This window comes from Telopea speciosissima, chromosome 6 (genome assembly GCF_018873765.1).
Source record: "Telopea speciosissima isolate NSW1024214 ecotype Mountain lineage chromosome 6, Tspe_v1, whole genome shotgun sequence".
NCBI classification, from domain to species: domain Eukaryota; kingdom Viridiplantae; phylum Streptophyta; class Magnoliopsida; order Proteales; family Proteaceae; genus Telopea; species Telopea speciosissima.
The window spans coordinates 5,991,242-5,997,241 of record NC_057921.1 but is presented as its reverse complement, the minus strand read 5'-3'; the positions used below and the strand labels follow the sequence as shown (position 1 = coordinate 5,997,241).

Here is a 6,000-nt window from a genome sequence, read left to right as displayed (position 1 = left end):
CGGCCCACGTGAGGCACCGCTTGCGGCATGAGCCAGGGACACAAATAGGTCCAAGCCCCCACCTAGGCCATTACCTCACCCTGGGCCGACAATCAACCAAGGAAGCACATAACCACATCGGAAGGCAACACATCGTTATGCATCATGGTGTTTTGAAAAACATGCATCATCGCCTGTGGTGCGATTTGATAAAACCCCGTCAACAGTCGGGCCATGTGAGGCACTGCTTGTGGCAAGAGCCAAGGACCCAAATAGGTCCAAGCCCGCCACCCACCTTGCGGCACGAGCCAAGGACACAAATAGGTCCAACCCCCCACCTAGGCCATCACCTCACCCTGGGCCGACAATCAACCAAGGTAGCGTAAAACCCCATTGGAAGGAAACACATCGTTATGCATCATGGTGTTTTGAAAAACATACAACATCGCCTGTGGTCTTATTTGACAAAACCCCGTCAAAAGTCGGGCCACGTGAGGCACTGCTTGTGGCAAGAGCCAGGGACCCAAATAGGTCCAAGCCCCCACCCACCTTGCGGCACGAGCAAAGGACATTAATAGGTCCAACCCCCCACCTAGGCTCCCAGAGGCACGTGTCATTGGCCAAACCCCCGCGACGGACGTGTTGCATGGGGCCGCCTTCAATCGTAATTCCTGTCAGGCGACGAGTAGAATCCTTTGCAGACGACTTAAATACGCGAAGGGGTATTGTAAGTGGCAGAGTGGCCTTGCTGCCACGATCCACTGAGATTCAGCCCCGTGTCGCATCGATTCGTCCCTCCCCCTTCCCCAACCCAACCTTTTTTACAACCCTATCCCATACCCGCCTGAGGCTGTGCTACTGCACTAGACATGCATGCACACACACAAAACGACGTGACCCTACATTACGTGCCCGCCTTATTGTGTGCCTATGCCGTGGTGCCTTAGTGTGTGCCGTTACGTGCCCAGGTTCTGATCTGATCAACCTCGGGTGCCACAGCACAGATAGACCAAGCGCGTGTGGCCCCAAGTGTCTTGCCAAAAATTAAATGCGCCAAGCAGATGTGGTGCCCTAGCTACCCCTACTACCCTGTGCACCAGACACGTACAACACAACGTAGGCACGCCGCGCACAAGGCACAAGGCCCAGCATCGATGAACTGCAACCACCCACAACGTAGGCACGCTGCGCACAAGGCACAAGGCCCAGTATCGATGAACTGCAACCACCTAGCATGGCAAGCACAAGGTTGCTGCCAACATGGCTGCACTGCCCCACACATCAATGCCCAGCATGCCTGACTGCCCCGCACATCGGCTACCCAGCATGGCTACACTGGCCCGCACATCGTTGCCCAACATGGCTGACTGCCTCGCACATCTCTGCCCATCATGGCACACTACCCCGCACATCGCTGCCCAACATGGCTGCACTGCCCCGTACATCGCTGCCCACCATGGCACACTGCCTCGCACAAGGCTGCCCAGCATGGCTGCACTACCCACCATGGCGCACTGCCCCGCACATCGCTGCCCACCATGGCACACTGCCCCGCACATCGCTGTCCACCATGGCACACTGCCCCACACATCGCTGCCACCATGGCACACTGCCTCGCACAAGGCTGCCCACCATGGCGCACTGCCCTCACATCGCTGCTCACCATGGCGCACTGCCCCGCACATCGCTGCCCACCATGGCACACTGCCCCGCACATCGCTGCCCAGCATGGCAGACTGCCCCGCACATCGCTTCCCACCATGGCACACTGCCCCGCACATCGCTGCCCACTGTGGCACACTGCCCCGCACATCGGTGCCCACCATGGCACACTGCCTCGCACATCGGTGCCCACCATGGCACACTGCCCCGTATAAGGCTGCTTACCATGGCTGCACTGCCTCGCACAAGGTTGCCCAACATGGCTACACTGCCTCAGCATGCGTGCTGGCGTGGCCATGCCCGCACAACGTAATACGGATCCTATATTCCCTTCGTGCAAAACATCCCATTGGTTTGGAAAATGTTTTTAATCATTTACTTGATGGACAGTGTGTATATTTGTAAATTTTAGGGACTTGAAAGCTGCATTATTAATATCGATGAATTCTTTATGCTCGTTTCAATAAATAATTATAAAAAATAGTAAACGAAGTTGAAGTGACCCAATCTCTTGGCAAGACATTCTATGCATTTATCTAAGCCATCTGAAGTTGGTTTTGTGAAAAAATTGAACAAAATGGATTTTTCACTGGTCTTTTAAATATTTTATACATGAAATTTAATAAAAAAATAAATATAAATGATAAATTAAAGATATATTTTTTTTAAATGTTCCTTTCAATTTTCACTAATTTCTTACCAATTTTCATAACCATGTGATGTTTATAGCTCAAGAAACAGACCAATATGACTTATCGATGAATTTTTTATGATCTTCTAAAAAAAAATTATAAAAAAATAGTAAACAAAGTTGAAGTGATCCAATCTCCTGCCAAGACATTCTATGCATTTAGCTAAGCCATTTGAAATTGGTTTTGTACAAAAATTCAACACGATGGATTTTTCACGATATTTTGAATTTATTGATTTTTTAATACTAAAAAATTAATAAATATATATATATAAATGAGAAATTAATGAAATTTTTTTTAAAATGTTTCTTTGAATTTTCTCTAATTTCCTACCTATTTTCATAACCATATGATGTTTGTAGCTCAAGAAATAGCCCAGTATGACTTTTCGGGGGGGGGTCATGTCTCCTTCTGGAAAAGTGCAAAAAGCTTAAGAGCTACCTAGAGGGAGGGGGTGGCTACCTTGGTTGGGTGGCACAAATGGGCACCCAAGCCCTGCACATGGTGCATGCGTGTGGGTAATGTGCGTGCATAATAAGACCATTACACATGCGAAAACCGTCCGAAGGCACGTTGGTCCCATCTTGTGCACCTCTTGTGCGGTAGAGTAGCCACCCATGGCAGCCATGTGTGCTATGGTGCAGCCACGTGGTGCAGCCTAATGTGTTGTGGTGCAGCTATGTTGGGCATCGTTGTGTGTTGTGGTGTAGCCATGTTGTGCAGCCCTATGCGCTGTGGTTTAGCTATGTTGGGCATCGTTGTGCACTGTGATGCAGCAACGCTGAGCAGATGTGCGCGTGGTGCAGCCACGTTAGGCAAATATGTGCGCTGTGGTGCAGACAGGCTAGGCTGATGTGTGCTGTGATGCAGCCGTGTTAGGCAACTTTGTGCGTTGTGGTGCAGCCACGCCTACCAGACGTGCGCTGTGGTGCAGCCATGTTAGGAAAATATGTGCGTTGTGGTGCAGGCACGCTAGGCTGGTGTGCGCTGTGGTGCAGCCGAGTTAGGCAACTTTGTGTTCTGTGGTGCAGCCACGCCTAGCAGACGTGCGCTGTGGGGCAGCCATGTTAGCCAAATTTGCGCGCTGTGGTGCAACCACGCCTAGCAGACGTGCGCTGTGGTGCATCCACGTGAGGCAAATATGTGCGCTGTGGTGCAGGCATGCTAGGCTGATGTGCGCTGTGGTGCAACCGCATTAGGCAACTTTGTGCGCTGTGGTGCAGCCACGTTAGCCAAATTTGTGCGCTGTGGTGCAGCCATGTTAGGCTGATGTCCGTTGTGGTGTAGCCGCGTTAGGCAACTTTGTGCGCTGTGGTGCAGCCACGTTAGCCAAATTTGTGCGCTGTGGTGCAGCCACGTTGGGCATCCTTGAGGGGCAGCCTTGTGCACTCGCATATGGTGGTCCCCGCTCTCGCCCCCCCCCAAACCCTCCCCCCAATGTTCGTCTCCCGGATGATTTGTTGCTACCTTGGTTGATTGTCGGCCCAGGGTGAGGTGATGGCCTAGGTGGGGGCATGGACCTATTTGTGTCCTTGGCTCGTGCCGCAAGGTGGGTGGGGGCTTGGACCTATTTGGGTCCCTGGCTCTTGCCACAAGCAGTGCCTCACGTGGCCCGACCTTTGATGGGGTTTTATCAAATCGCACCATAGGCGATGTCGCCAGCGACGAACCGCCCACGTCGCCGCAATTCGAACACTTCACCGGACCATTCAATCGGTAGGAGCGACGGGCGGTGTGTGCAAAGGGCAGGGACGTAGTCAACCCGAGCTGATGACTCGCGCTTACTTGGAATTCCTCGTTGAAGACCAACAATTGCAATGGGTTGGGGTGCGTTCCTTGCCACGACCTACCCCGAATAAAAAAAAAGAGCATCCAAATCCGACACCCAAGTCAAAAGTTATGGTCTCCCAAAGTTTTCATAACTGAAATATTTTTTATATTATAATTCGGGCCAGATATGCAACTAGGGCGAATTCCATCTCGTAGATCTCGGAAAGCCACCTCAAAACCAGTGGTCACACGACCCAAACTGACCAAAGATCACAAAGTTATGCCCTCCGGAAGTTGCCCATAAATTTACCGACTTCTTGGACTTCTTGGACATATGATCGGATGGTCTACTTCCGGCTATAATTTGTAGGGCTTCAAATGGAAACTGGGGCCAAAATTTTTTAGGCAAATGCAGGGCTCTGAGTTGTATTAAGCAAGGAAAAAAAAAGAGGACATTTGGATCTATAGTGGCTCAAATATCCCATCCCAAAGTTAGGTATTTGACCACATACGTACACATTGCATGTTCAAATATTAGCTACTATGCTACAACCACAATGTATGACAATTACTATATACATGAAACATAATGTTACACATTGGGTTATAACTTCTGTAATTGTCAGTATCAAAGATGCTCCCTACACCAACACCTACACCACCTACACTACACCACCCTACACCCTACACCCTACACCTACACTACACCACCTACACTACTACACCCTACACTACTACATCCTACACCCTACACCTACACTACACCACCTACACTACACCACCTACACTACTACACCACCTACACTACTACACCTACACACCCTATACCCTACACCCTACACCGTACACCTACACCTACACCTACACCTACACTACACCACCTACACTACTGCACCCTACACCCTACACCCTACACCCTACACCTACACCATACACCCTACACCTACACTCTTTCCTTTGGACCGATCGTACTCCAAAATGGGGCATGGGGGGCCAAACTCTGCACCAAACTCGGCCACCACAAGGGCAACAGAGGGCGGGCGACGTGATGCGTGACGCCCAGGCAGGCGTGCCCTCAGCCTGATGGCCTATGGCGCAACTTGCATTCAAGACTCGATGGTTCACGGGATTTTGCAATTCACACCAAGTATCGCATTTTGCTACGTTCTTCATCGATGCAAGAGCCGAGATATCCGTTGCCGAGAGTCGTTCGTGATATTCGGATTCAAGACAATACACATCACACCAAAGGTACGATGGCACGCCCATTCCATTGTCAATTCCTTGGCGCCAACCGCGCCGATTGTTGTCTTTGGGTCAATGCAACGGATACCCGTGGACCGACCTTACAAGGGTCAGGGAGGAAGGGGCTCACACCCCCCCACACCCTTCCCCCTTTGATCATATGATGCGACATGTTCACGGGTCTATCTACTGAGCAGGTATCGACAATTATCCTTCCGCAGGTTCACCTGCGGAAACCTTGTTACGACTTCTCCTTCCTCTTAATGATAAGGTTCAGTGGACATCTCGCGACGTCGCCGGCGGTGAACCGCCCACGTCGCCGCGATCCTAACACTTCACCGGACCATTCAATTGGTAGAAGCTACGGGCGGTGTGTACAAAGGGCAGGGACGTAGTCAACGCAAGCTGATGACTCGCACTTACTAGGAATTCCTCGTTGAAGACCAACAATTGCAAAGGGTTGGAGTACGTTCCTTGCCACGACCTACCCCGAATAAAAAAAAAGAGCATCCAAATCCGACACCCGAGTAAAAAGTTATGGCCTCCCAAGGTTTTCACAACTAAAATATTTTTTATATTATAATTCGGGCCAGATATGCAACTGGGGCCAATTCCATCTCGTAGATCTAGGAAAGCCACCTCAAAACCAGTG

At 50.6% G+C, this 6,000-nt stretch overlaps 1 non-coding gene across 1 annotated transcript; it reads right to left on the bottom strand.

Moving 5' to 3' along the window:
- Window positions 1-5,156: 5,156 nt before the first annotated feature.
- On the bottom strand, window positions 5,157-5,311 carry LOC122666435. The gene has a single exon (XR_006333624.1). It is a non-coding gene; the product is annotated as a 5.8S ribosomal RNA (ribosomal RNA).
- Between the last annotated feature and the right edge of the window lie 689 nt (window positions 5,312-6,000).